Source organism: Typopeltis vanoorti, chromosome 18, assembly GCF_054136105.1.
Source record: "Typopeltis vanoorti isolate ZY-2024b chromosome 18, IOZ_Tvanoo_1.0, whole genome shotgun sequence".
In the NCBI taxonomy this organism is placed as follows: Eukaryota; Metazoa; Arthropoda; class Arachnida; order Uropygi; family Thelyphonidae; genus Typopeltis; species Typopeltis vanoorti.
The window spans coordinates 65,339,425-65,354,385 of NC_143566.1; the positions used below are offsets into that span (position 1 = coordinate 65,339,425).

Sequence of the window (14,961 nt, forward strand, 5' to 3'; positions counted from 1 at the left end):
CCTTTGCCTGCTCTTTGTACTTTTCATGAAAGTGGTTATTATAACTACTCAACTTGTGCTTCTTCCATAATACCTTCTTCTTTCAGGTTGCATAGCTTATCTCTTGATTCATCCATTTCACACCTGCTCTATTTACCCTTTAACCTTTGCAACGATCAATGCAACAATATCATTCCCTTTATTTTGAATACTTCTGGTATTAGTAAACAAACATAAGAAACCATTTCTGGTTCTACAAATCTTACAAATATCACTTCTCCGATGTGACTCTTCAATACCGTCCCCAGTCTCTTCCTCCATATTGCCACCAATTCTACAACTTTCCTCACACCCAAACTATTTTTCTTCCCCACATGAGGCTGCACTTTCTGCTCTCAACCCTATCAATTCCATCCTGTCTAAACACTTCCACTTGATCAGAGAACAGCAACCTCTCTAAGAGCTTATGTCCTTCCCTATTCAGATGTAATCCATCTTTTGCATACATTGTTTCTCTGCCATCAAATGCACCCCAAATATTAACATATTCTATACTTTTTTTGCAATCATATCATTCATTATCATCGCTCTTCTACTTAACTCTGCATTGTCCATGCAAGGAAGCACACTCACTACTCTATCACTCCCACTTTTCTGCTGTACAGGTCTAACATTGCTCTCAGATCCTTTGCCACCTGATTAATTCTGCTCCTCAAGTCATTAGTACCAGCCCTTACTATCATCTCCTCCGCATTCTGTTCTCTCTTCATTGCTAAATTCACCCTCTCCATTGATCCCCCAGGAAAGCACTCTTCGAACGTGTTACTTTGCACACAGTGAATCATGGAATCGCCATATATTATGCCTGTCATGGTTTCATTACTACTCACACTAGCATCCTTCGCTGTCTCTTTTCCCATACTCTCTCTTATTACTCTCACACTATCATTCCTTCTTCTTATCACACTTTCCCTTTCTTCTGCATTTTCATTTCTTCTCATTATAATGCCTTCCCTTTCTTCCACACTTTCACAATGTCCTCTCATTATCTCTCTTTCTAATGTTCCTTCATCTCTCGACTTCCTGTCACTTCCATCCTTTCCCTTGCTCTCACATTTACCTGATTTGCTTTCTCTCTAAGATCCATTCTTATTTTTGTCACGTCAACTAAACTATTCTCAAGAGTCCTAATATTTCTATTCATTGTCCTCATTTCAGCTCTAATGCATTCTGCTTCCTTTCTGACTTCATCCATTTCTCTTTTCAGGCATTGCAATTGAGACATTGTAGAGTCAGAAATAAAAGGTAGGCCATTTTTACAGGATTGTAGATCTGCAGCAACTTAAGTTTGACATTTAGCACTACCAGTATTAGATGGATGGATGGAGCAACACTGCTCTCCAGCCTAGTCAGTGGAACTGAGACTAGAACTGATTGGCTATTGAGTGTGGAGGCTTCTTTCTTCTCTTTACAACCATCGGACTCCTTCCAAATGCCTTTCAGTGACACCTCTAACTCAGGTTTCTGTTTAGCTTGCCAATCATTACTTGAACTGTCATATAATTTACCAAAGAGCTACTACCATCACGTAAAAAACAAACAGGTGATATAGGAGGCTGTCAAAATATTAGGTATATTTATTTTTTGTAATATATCAAACAGTATATTTCTTTTTTACTTTAATCAAATGCTTTTTCATAATCTATAAAATATATGAGTTTCTAAATTAAATTCTCTTCTTTTTTTCTATAAGTAGTTTTAAACAGAAAGCTGCATCCGTTGTAGAACATCCTTTTCTAAATCCATTTTGACATTCTAATAATATTTTTTCGCTGTATATTTTCAGTTTTTCATTATGTATTCTACTATATATTTTGTATCATGTATTCAATAAACTAATACCTCTGTAATTAGCAGGTTTTGTTTTATCCCCTTTTTTTAAATATAGGTATTAGTATACTTGTATTCCATTCTGTTGGTATTTGTCCATTTGTATATATTTTATTTAAAATTTGTAATAATCTTTGATGAAATTTTTTTCCAGGAAATTTATACAGTTCAGAGTTTATCCCATCTTCTCCTGCTGATTTGCCATTTTTTATTTTATTTAGGTTGTCCTTTAATTCTTTCATTGTTATTATATCATTTAAAGTATTTTGTAACTTTCTGCTGTAATATTTTTTGATGCCAATATTATCTGTCCTGAATTACCTGAATTACTTCCTAATTTATAATATCTGAATCACCCCATTCTTCACCCGCGATGTCTTCTAAACCTTTCACCCTCAGAGACTTGCTGCTTTCAAGTGTGTAGGAAACTGTTCCTGTGAAATCTTCACCTCCCCACTGTATATGAAGTCTACAGTTGTTTTCAGATCAGTGTATTTCATGGAATAACAGTAGAATGTTTACAAGAATATTCCATAAATAAGTCAGAAAGAAAGAACTACATGCAGATGTATACACTCTATGCATACATGATGGAGAGTATATGTGATGGAGAGAGTATATGCACTCTTCATCATGGGAAAGTGTATACATATTTGTTTGGATGAATGTATGAAGGTGAAAGACAATCATAAACATCCATGTCCTAGTTGGGATTCGAACTCGCAGCCTCTTGGCTGGAGAGTGGATACACTAACCACTCAGCCAACCAGGCTGGTGCATGCATGTATATATGTATATATCAGCATTCATATTTACTCGGTAGATAATGTTATGAAAAATGAATTACAGTAGTTTGAATGACTATAATACCCAGAATAAAAAAGAATAAAGTTTAATGCTGAGATACTACTAGTTTTGTTGAAAAAATCAACTTCTTCATGTATCAAAGACAAAGAATTATATAAAAAATAACGGAGACATTATAAAATTACATCAACAGATCTAATATAAAAGACCGTAGTATAGTTTAAACAGGAATGCATGCTGGAGTTCCAATTGAAGTTGATTACGTGCATGAGTTATCACGAGAGTGCCAGTACTGGCAATGTGTGCATCAGACAGATTGTAGCTAAGGCTGTTGTTTATATGGGATGAATCAAGGAATATTTCTTTAGATTTGATTATCTTTCTTTCAAGCTCATAATAACACATATGTAAATTAGAAGTTTGTGGCCAGTCTACGAGGTGTTGGTGGCCTTCATCCGAGTTAATAGAGAAGAGAACGTGGCTTGAGAGAGTGCTGGCTCTGGTCCTATTGTAGGATATGTCTCTTCTGTGTTCCTCAATACGTAAAAGGATAGATTTAGCTGTCTGACCATAATATGGTTTGCCACATTCACACATGATCTTGTAGACTCCTGGATACTGAAGAGGGAGATGTTTTACTTTAAGTCTACTTAATATGGAGCGAAGTTTTGGAAAAGTAGTGAAACAAGTTCTAATGTTGAATTTCTTAAGGCTTTTTGCCAGTTTTGGGGAGAGAGAGCTGATGCATGGCAAAGATATAAATGCACTTGGGGAAGAAGAATCCTTAATAGTTTTATTTTCAAATTTGAAGTATCCTGAATTTACACAGTGAGAGAGTAAGGAAAAGAATTTCTTGGATAGTTTGTTCTGGAGAAGATGGAGGAGCTCTTGAGTAGGTACATTCATGAAGAGAGAAACTATGTCGAAACTTGCCATTAAATCTGATTTGTTGAGTTTGACGTCTTTGATTTTGGACACGTTGCAAATAAGGTTTACAAGCAGAACTCAGGATTGGCTATGGGCAGTCCGCTCTCTCCAGTTCTTGCTGATATATTTCTTAAGGACTTCGAAGAAAAGGCAATTAATTCCTCAACACTGAAACTCAAAATCTGGTACCGTTATATAGATGATGTATTCCTCATTTGGGAACACGGTTTAAACAACCTCAATATTTTTCTAGACCATCTCAATAAGTTTCATGAGAAAATCAATTTCACCTACGAACTGGAATCCAACAACTATCTTGCCTTTTTGGACTTAAAACTCACAAGATGTGCTGAAAATATCAAAATCTCTATTTTTAGAAAACCCACACACACAGACACCTTCATGCTTCTTCTCATCACTACCCTCTGCAAAAATTTGGTATTATTTCAACCCTGTCATATCGAGCCACATCTTTATTTATCCACAGACAAAACAGAGATTGAAAATTAACTTAATTTACTAAAATGGACTTTTGTCAACAATGGTTTCTCTCTTAAGAAGATTGATAAATTTATCTCTCACCATTGTTCACCTACTATTGAAGATTCTTCTTCCTCAAGTGCATTTATATCTTTGCCATACATCAGCTCTCTCTCTCTCTCTCTCCTCAAAACTGGCAAAATTCTTAAGAAATTCAACATTAGAACTTGTTTCAATACGTTTCCAAAATTTCGCTCCATACTAAATAGACCTAAAATAAAAAACATCTCCCTCTTCAGTATCCAGGAGTCTACAAGATCATGCGTGAATGTGGCAAACCATATTATGGTCAGACAGCTAAATCTATCCTTTTATGTATTGAGGAACACAGAAGAAACATCCTACAATAGGACCAGAGCCAGCGCTCTCTCAAGCCATGTTCTCTTCTCTGTTAACTCGGATGAAGGCCACCAACACCTCGTAGACTGGCCACAAACTTCTAATTTACATATGTGTTATTACGAGTGTGAAAGAAAGATAATCAAATCTAAAGAAATGTTCCTTGGTTCATCCCATATAAACAACAGCCTTAGCTATAATCTGTCTGATGCACACATTGCCAGTACTTGCATTCTCGTGATAACTCATGCACGAAATCAACTTCAATTGGAACTCCAGCATGCATTCCTGTTTAAACTGTACTACAGTCTTTTATATTAGATCTATTGATGTAATTTTATAATGTCTCTGTTATTTTTTAGATAATTCTTTGTCTTTGATACCTGAAGAAGTTGATTTTTTTCAACGAAACTAGTAGTATCTCAGCATTAAACTTTATTCTTTTTTTTTCTCAGTATTATAGCCATTCAAACTAATTTATTTTTCATATATATATATATATATAATATCCCTCAATGTTTTAAATATCAGGGATTACTCTATGCTTGCTGCAGAATGTAGACTACTGTGGCGACAACAAAAAAAAATCAATTTTCGTAATTATGATTTTCTGAAGTTATGTCGACAGATGATCCGTTATATTCACTTGTCACCATTAATTCCTGGAAGAAGAAGGGTGCTATGCTGATTCAAAGGAGGCTATAAAGCTGCTTGGAAGGACTTAAGCTGTTTGCTAAATCATTTCTTGTTTACAATTTAAAATTTTACATGTGTTGTGTTTTGTTCGTGCAATAGAGTTATACAGGTATGTATTAAATTTTGAAGTTTTGTACATGTAATATCAAATTAGTAAAATTAATTATTGATTACTTTCAAGGGAGAGGAAAGATTAGCAAAACAAGTATTCTCTGCCAGGTTGGCAGGAAAAAGACCCAGTGGAAGACCAAGATATAGATGGATTGATATGGTAAAAAGTACCTTAGAAGACAGAAATATAAGATCTGATAATGTTGGAGTCTTGACAGGTAACAGATTGATTTGGAAGAAAATTGTAGATAGGAAGTTAGTGGTGATGTAAGTTTTTCATGTAATACTTTCATATCCTGTACACTCTTCAGGATACATGTCAGGAATTTGATGATGATGATGATTGTCAGATATTTTCTTAACCTTACCCCATTAATCACAATGTCAGATAATTCAGTTAAACAGAAGAAGAAAAGCTATTTCTTCAGAAACTAAGATCCAAATTTTAGATTGTTTAGCAGCTGGAGAAGATTCAACATCTGTAGGGAAATATTTTGGATTGAACAAAGCTACAGTGAGAACAATTAAGAAAAATGAAGAGGCCATTAGAAAATCTGTTCTTTATGGAACAAAATTAGGTGCTAAGTCATCATCGTATATGAGAGACATTATAAAATTGAAGATGGAAAAGGCCCTAGTGAAAAAAGGAATACCTTTAGACAGAAATGTCATTAAACAGAAAGCATTATGGTTGTACAAACAGATTCAGGAAACGGAGCCAAAATCATCAAACAACAATTGTGATTTTTCTGCAAGCATAGGTTGGCTTACAAAATTTCTCAAAAGATACACGCTTCATAATGTAAAAATAAAAGGAGAAGCTGCATCTGCAGATGAACTGGCAGCTAGGGAATTTCTTTCAAAATTGTCCATAATTATTGAAAATGGTGACTCACTCCTGATCAAGTTTGGAATGCAGACGAGCCTGGCCTTTTTTGAAAAAAAATTCCAAATAGAACTTATATAACAAAATCACAAAAACCTGTTGGTGACTTTAAAGCAGCTAAGAATTGTGTGACTCTATTATTTTGCAGTAATGCTTCAGGAGATTGTATATTAAAATCATTTATCATATTCGATCCCTAAGACTGCGGGAAATGAAAGGTGTCGATTTTAACACATTATCAGCGCACTGGAAGGCAAACAAAAAAGGTTGAGTTACAAAAGAAATTTTTAATCAATGGTTCCATCAATGTTTTTTTCCAGAAGTTAAATGCTATTTGATGGAAAAAAATCTGGACTTTAAAGTTTTATTGATTATAGACAATGCACCTGGCCATCCTGTTTTAGAACACCAGAATGTGGAATTTTGTTTTCTGCCACCTAATACAACATCCTTAATACAACCACTGGACCAAGATGTGATTGCTACCTTCAAAACTTACTACATAAGAAGAACATTCCAATACAATTTGGATAAACTAGATAAGGATAATTTACTGACAGTTATTGATGTCTGGAATTTTCTATTTTGAATTGCATCAAACTTGCTAAGTTGGCATTAATCAAAATTGAAACCATCAATTTTAAATGCATGCTGGAAAGCTACTTAGCCAGAATGTGTGAAAAAGAAAAACCCTGCACCTTTTCATACAACTGAATATCCCAATATCATCAGATTAGTATATGCAGTTGGCAGAGAAGGATTTGATGATTTTTCTTCTGCAGATATTGAAGAATTGAATGTTGACTTGGTTGTTAGTGATGATGAAATAATAGAAGCTGTCCTTGAGAATTTCGATGAAAAAGAAAAAAGTGATGACGATGATAATGAAGAAATTCCACTCGCTGCAGGATTAATTAAAGAAGGGTTTCAAATGGCTAGTAAATTGCAGAGTCATTTTCTTACACATGATCCAAATACTGAACGAGCTGAAAAGTTTAAACATGAACTGAAGTCATGTATGGTGGATATAAAGAATTATACAAAGCTCTAGTCAAAACTGGATCTCAACAATTAATTACAGAGTTCGTGATAAAAAAAAAATCAACCTGCAGAATTATTAGAAATTAGCGCTAATTTAGTTCCTTTTACTGAAGAAAACGTTTTGTCATTGCAGTATGAACAGGCCAAAGTGTTTCAAGTGGTTGAATTCGAGTCTCACACAAAAGAATGCAGCTACTGTCAGAAAGTGATGGAGAATAAAATTTAACTAATAACCATATATGTAGGTGTATTTGGGCCTTTTCAAATTTCTGTTTTATTAGTGACACACTATTTTCTTTAAGAAAGATACATATGTATATACTTTAAATAAGTATTTAAAATAAAAAATATTCCATTAAAATTAAAGAGTTTTATTTAATGATTTTCATATGTTTTGTTTGAAAATAACTTTTGTTCGTATCAGGTTTTCACTCTGGAACCATTCTTCTATTTTTTCATATGCACTGTATTCTTTTTTACACGGTTTTCATTTACATGTTTTTTTCTGGAACCAACATGTGTAAATGGAGAATTGGATGAACATATGTCCAGCAGTAATGAGTTTTAAATCACCACAGTATATCAAAGATCCTGGAGTAGTGATCAACAAGACTGGTAGGTCTTGTACTTTATCATTTCCATCAACTTGGACATAAAGTTACCTCTTAATTTATGATGTATAACTTACGGCCATTCCATTAATACCATCCTTATTGTATTTTGTTTGCCTTTTAGCTGTGCATGTGGTGTTTGTGGGGAAAGAATATTCTTTACTGTACAAGGCCATTTTTATTCCAACAGTCACTAACATTAATTTTTTTAAATTTATTTTTTTAAAATTTAATTTAAAAGTTTTATGGGGAACTGATTCATGAGAAGCTAGTCAACCTATAGTACACTAGTATTGTGGACAGACATGAAGGAACTTGTTTGCATTTCATTAAGGAGATGGATTGTATTCCTTGGGAAACATAAGATGGCATATAAGCAGTTCCAGAGAGTAGCAGTAGGAGGGAATGAAACATCTGTTCAAGAAGAGTCTTGCAATAGCACACGATCCAAAGGAATGGAAGGAAAGCAAAATTGTTCCACTTCACAAAGGGATGATAAGGCTAAGGCAACACATTATAGGCCAATCTGTATATCTGGTGTTGTAGTTAAGGTAATGGAGAGGTTGGTGAGAAATAAGATACAAAACAGGGATGATAACAGTGATATTCTTTGTGCTTGTCCGCATGGGTTTGTTAAAGCTTGGTCGTGTTTTACAGACTTGCTTATGTACTATAACAAGGTGATGAATTATTATTGGTATTACGCTTGATCAGGAATTACGTTTTGCACAACACATCTCTAGCACTTCCAACAGAGCTCTAAAAAAATTAAATATACTGAAAAGGCTTTGTGGAACAAATTGGGGCGCAAAGCCAAAAATCCTCAAAACTACTTACACTACACTAATAAGCCCAATAATGGAATATGCAGCACCTATCTGGTCACCTTCAGCCTCATCAGTAAAGAAAAAATTAGACAAAATACAAGCAAACGCATCCAAGATTATCATTGGTGCAGTCTCATCCACTAACAACATCAGAGCCCAACAGGAATGTGGGCTTGACCTGCTGGAGGACAGATGAAAATTTCGCCACCATAAAATTCATAAATAATATCAGAAGCTACCAAAGCGATCATATCTCACTAAAAACTTATGAACATTGGAATCAAAAATGCAGACTTCACAGATCATCAACTTTGCAATATGATGACACTATCAGGAAAGAAATAGGTCTTGATCAGCTAAATGCCCACATAAACAAAGAACCTCTATTTTCCAGTCCTTTACCTTCAAATACCTCCATAAATCTAAACCTTATCAAGCTCTGTACAAAAAAAGAACCAAAAGAAATGTCAAAGAAAAAGACCTAAATACTATCAACCTTCTTTCATCCTCCAAACAGGTTATTTGTTATACCGATGGATCGTCAGACACCAATATGATTAATGGAGTCGCTGGTGTTCTCCTTCTACTTCCAAAAGGTGAAAAACTTTCAATAAAAGTTGGGTCTGGGAGAATCGCTCCCAATTTTACCAACGAACTGTACACAATAAATAAAGCACTTGAAGCCTACTTAAAACTATCATCATCTCAACAATCTGAAGGAATTATAATTTACAGTGACTCAAGATCAGCAATCAAAAATGGCAATACCAAGCACACAAGACATCCATAAACTCTTAAATCAACTAAATTGTTTAGGAAAAAGTTGCATTTTACAATGGATTCCTGCTCATGTAGGCATTGATTACAATGAAGCAGCTGATAAATCAGCAAAAGAGGCCAGAGAACTCAACCAAGAAACTCACATGATAACTCTTGTTGATGCCAATGCATTAGCAAAAGCTAAACTAATTCCACTGAAATCAGTGATACAACATCAAATTCCCGAAATCAGTGCTGACAGAAAGACCTCCACCATGATAGCAAGACTACGAACAGGAATATAGAGGAATGAAGATCAATACAGATGATACAAGAACATATAGAAACTGCAACAACTGACCCAATACTGAACTGACACCCACTCACATCTTTACCTGTCCAGCAATTACAGCAGCCTTGCAAGAAATAGATCCTAATCCTGAACAACAGCTCTATACAGACAAAATCATTGACATAGCCAAAGCAGTACAAGGAGCACACCGAAACATCTAAGACCTTTCAAAGGACAAGACAACAACAACAAGGTAATGAATGTATTGGACAAGGGAGATGCATATACGTTGGTGCACTTAGATTTTGCAAAGGCTTTTGATAGAGTGCCACACAACAAGTTGGTCACTAAACTGAAACAAATAGGATTAGATGATAGACTAGTGAGTTGGATAGGTAATTGGTTATCAGATAGGTATCAGCATGCTGTGTATGTGGGGGGGGGACATTATCTTGAAAGAAGAAAGTCACTAGCAGTGTGCTGCAGGGGTCAGTTTTGGGACATTGTTATTTATTTTGTATATTAATGATATTGGGATAAGCTTAACTGGTGATATACAACTGTTTACAGATAATGCAAAACTGGAGAGAGTGATGAGGAATAAAGCAGATGTTGTCTCCTTATAGAAGGATTTGAATAGATTGTATTAGTGGGCAACAGTATGGAACTGTCAATTCAATGTTGCCAAGTGTAAGGTTCTAAATTTGGTATGCAAAATGGGATGCAAAATATACACTTGGTGGGGACATTTTGGAGGAAGGGAGATATGAGATCTTGGAGTGGTGATCAACAAGGATCTGAAGTTCAGAGGTCACATTGCACAAGTTGTGAAGATATCACATCAGATTCTGGCAATGATGTGGAGGACATTAACTTGTAGAAATAAAGAGGTTCTGTTCCCTTCTATAAGGCCTTGATCAGGTCTCATATGGATTATGGTCTCCTGGTTTTCATATGTTTATAAAGGGTCCTAAGGTTGTAACTGGTCTTTGAGAGGTGGGGGGGACAAGGGGACATGTCTGGAAGTTTGTGTAAGGAGGATATGAGCAGGGGCACAAGGAGTAGCTTCTGTGAGCGAGTGTTGATTAGCTGCTGCACAAGTCTGAATGGATTTGACAGAGAGTGGGTAGATTTGACATCTTTGTGTTAAGGCTTAAGTAGTGGGAAAAATTCATGATCAAAGGTTAATGGAGTGAAACAGCACTAGAAAATGATTAAAAATAGTATTTAATGCTTCCAATATTTCATCTCAGTTACAGAGACATCATCAGGGAGTACAAAATGAGACTTATAACGCATGCACAAAGGCAGCACAAAACTAACTGAGACACTAATTGGATGAAAGAGTAGAGTCCTAACTAGGTGGGGTGCCCTCTATTCACACCTGTTGGTGGTCCAGGATGTAAACTGAGATCTTGAAGTATTAGTGTTTCCCCTATTTTAGGGAGTTTTATGCAACCATATTTATTTAAATTAGGCTGATTTTTAAGAGCAGCAACAGATTCTAAAAACAGTCTTTCTCTTCTAAATTTACTATGATAGAGCATGGTCTTTATTCAGTTGATTCTGTGAGCCTTGTTCAAAGCATGGCCTGCATGACCAGATTAACCATAGTCATGGCTGCAGTTTTTTTGTTTTTTTTTATGTTCTTCCATTCAGATGGCAACTGATCTCCCTGTCTGTCCATAGTAGTACAACTTGCATGAACAAAGAACTCTATATACACCTGGAACTGAGAGAGGAAGGAGTTTGTCTTTAGTGGAGTAGATAAGGGTAGCTAGTTTTAAGTGGGGCTTGAAAGTGGTACAAGGATTGTATTTCTTTGAGATTATGGACATTTTTTCTGATATGCCTCAGACAAGGGGATGGTGATAGCATTATAAAATCTTTCTGAAGAGAATGTCATAGATTGGAGGAAGGATCGATTATTTTTTGATATCATAAGAGCTCTATCCATTAGATAGAAAAGTGTGGTGTATATGATTGAGTTCTGTTGCAAGAGAGGTCTCAATGGAATAAAGGTTATAAGATCTATGAGTTAGTGTTTTTATGACACTATATTGTTGAGAGGAATGGGTGATGGAAAAGTTTGTAAATGTATCTGCCTGTGTGAGTGGGTTTCAAACATACTGAAAAGGAGAGTTTACCATTAGGTAACCCATCTACCTAATGATAACCTGTGCTTTTAAAAATCAGCCTAATTTAAAATAAATATGGTTGCATAAAACTTTCCAAAATATGGGAAACACTAATACTTCAAGATCCTAGTTTACATCCTAGGCTGTCATGTTCATGATCCTAGGTATCCATGGAGCAGGGTTTCTCAAACTTTTTCTATGACGGAACACTTCATAAATCCTGAAATTTTCAAGGAACACCTTGGTTATTTTGTAATGCATTAATTAATAATTAATTGGTAATTTAGCTGATTTTTATATTTATCAATAAGCGATAATTAATTATTAATTAAACATATTAAACCATCATTAAATTAATTTGTGCTGATTTTCAATGACACCCATTCTGATCACCAAAAATTTATAATATTATTATAAATACTTACGAGTGAATGCAGACTTTTTCTCCTGTGTGCTTGTCGTTTTTCTCCTCCTTTTGTACATCCTGGAGATCTTTGTAGGCTTGAGTTGGATGACTCACTACCTGTTCCGTCACAAACACCTTCAATAAGAGATTTCTTAATACAAATTAAACAAAGTGCCTTGACTCTTATTCATATTAGAATTTACATCTGTATTCCTATTACTTTTAAAAAAAATCACGGCACTCCGGTTTCAGAACAAGCACTTACACACTGCAATACGAACTTGCAAAGAAAGTATTCAGTATTAATAGATTTGAGAACTGGATAGAGTCTACCTTGATCTTCAATTTCAGTGGAAAAATTTTCTTTATACTTCCTTTCTGATTGGTCACTTACATTTGCAACACAGATGTTATTTCGTTCAGTTTTGAGAACATGCCGCCCATTGTTGTAATCGGCTTGCAGGCAATTTTTATGATCGGTCATAAACGGCAGTATTCTCTTTCCCGATTGCTGAAAGATTTCGATGCGCGAAAATTAACGATAATTCATGAATATTTCCATGTTTAAAAATATGCCACTTGGTTGCTGACATTTGCTACAAAGATGTCATTTCCTTCAGTTTTGAGAACAGAGGATATGCCACCCATTGTTATAATCCGATTGCAGGCAATTTTTATGACCCTTCATAAACAGTATGAACAAAAGTCGACTGAGTGTACCAGCCAATAATAAAAAGTATGACAGGAAAAATAAGCATATGAGTGTGAATGTAAACAAAATGAAGGATAGAGTGCTGTATGAAGACTCGTTAGTACGAGGTGTGTTAGTAGAGGATTTGACAAAATCGTACCAACCTGGTGTGACCATAAAGGATGTAACTGAGTCTATTAGAGAGCAAAAGGAAAGGGTGAAAGAATTGATTGTTGTGGCAGGTACGAATGATTTGAAAGGAGATAAAATGGAAATGATAGAGGACCTGAATGAATTGTTTGAGGTAGCAAAAGAAAAGAGTGAGAGAGTTAACATCATTAGTCTTTTGCCACGGTATGACAGTGAAGTGTTTAAAAGGAGGACCATAATTGCAAATGACTTTATGCGTGGGTTATGTATGATGAGTGGTGTGGAATTTGTGGACATGTGGAGTGAGTTCGATGGGCGAAAGGATCTATATAAGATGGATGGCTTGCATTTGAATGGATTCGGTGTAAGGAGACTTGAAAAAGTGTTGCTGAATGTAGTGGATGTGCAAAATCAGGGAAACTAGATTTATTAAGGGGGGGGGGAGAGTAGATATACAGACCTTAGGGAGGCAGTTGAATGTATGAATGAGTATAATATGCCCGAGTGAATAAGGACAACAAATCAGAATGGGATAGTTAATATAAGGCATCAAGGTAGGGATGGGGCTAACGGGGGTCATAAATTCATGTACGCTAATGCTAGGAGTATTATGAACAAGAAGGAAGAGTTTTTGGCCATGGTTGGCACTTCCAGACCACAGGTTACTGGCATTAGTGAATCATGGCTGACTGTAGATGATATAGCTAGTGGGATTGAATGTGATTGGGATAGTGTGTTCAGGAATGACAGGGAGAATAAAATGGGGGGAGGAGTATTGTTGATGATAGCTGATGAGCTGCAGCCAAGGAGAATAGAAGTTGAATTGCACGATAGAGAAAAGAGCACATTTGAGGCCATTTGGTGTGAGAGATTGTGGCTAGCAGAACAAAATATACAATTCGGTGCTGCTATAGACCAGGTGATGGAAAAGATGGTGAGGATAGTATGCACAAGCAAATAGAAGAAATGAGTGGAAGGAGGGTAATTATTATGGGAGATTTCAACTATGGTCGCATTGATTGGAGTGAGGAGAGGACACACAGGAGGAAGGAATTGGATTTTATGCGGTTATTAAGGGATAACTATCTGTGACAGCATGTAATGGAAAATACTAGGAGTCAGAGAGTGCTTGACCTAGTAATTACATCTGAGGATTTGGCTGTAACAATATGACCACAATGCCACCAATTGGTGAGAGTGATCATAGGGTCTTGACTTGGGAGGTGGCAAAGGTGTGGAATTTACAATTAAGACAGGGTACATGTGGAATTATCGGGCTGGAAAGTATGACAAGCTTAGGAGTTTGATTAGTTCAGTGCCATGGCATGTACAACTGCAATGACTAGAAGTTGATAGTGCATGGGAGGCAGTTAAGAAGTGTTTGCTTGAAGCAATGGCCGACTGTATACCTAGAGTCCGAATAATAAATCAAGTAGGGGTTAAATGGATGAATAACACCATTAAGCTTGAGCTGCAAAAAAAGAAACAACTATGGAGGGAATTTAAGGAGAAAGGTGACCGGCAGGCACATGAACGGTATAAAGCACAGGCCAGAAGGGTAACGAGTGTGGTAAGAAAAGCAAAAAAGGATTACGAAAGAACATTGGCCATGCAAGCTAAAGAGAATCCTAAACAGTTTTTTCGATATGTTGCAAGTAAAAGAAAAAATGTATATGGCAGAATGATTTTAAAGAATGCCGATGGTAGGGAGGTAACTGAATCAGTTGATATAGTTGAGTTACTGAGTGAGCACTTTGCAAGAATATATCATCCAGGTGGTGACATTGCAGAAATAAATGAACCAGTAGATTATACGGGAATTGTGGTGAATGAAGTGGAGGTGAGTAGTCTATTGCATAACCTCAATGTCA

The 14,961-nt window shown here is 35.8% G+C and overlaps 1 protein-coding gene across 2 annotated transcripts in view; it reads left to right on the top strand.

Moving 5' to 3' along the window:
- The window catches only part of su(r) (dihydropyrimidine dehydrogenase su(r)), a 413,031-nt gene that overhangs the window by 122,705 nt on the left and 275,365 nt on the right, over positions 1-14,961 (top strand). Inside the window, exon 1 of one of the 2 annotated variants that reach the window (XM_090408493.1) lies at positions 7,706-7,831. The exons of the other annotated variant lie outside the window; for it this stretch is intronic. The gene's annotated coding sequence lies outside the window, so the exon portion shown is untranslated. Of the gene's footprint in view, positions 1-7,705; positions 7,832-14,961 lie in introns of those variants that run through there. 2 annotated transcript variants of the gene reach the window in all.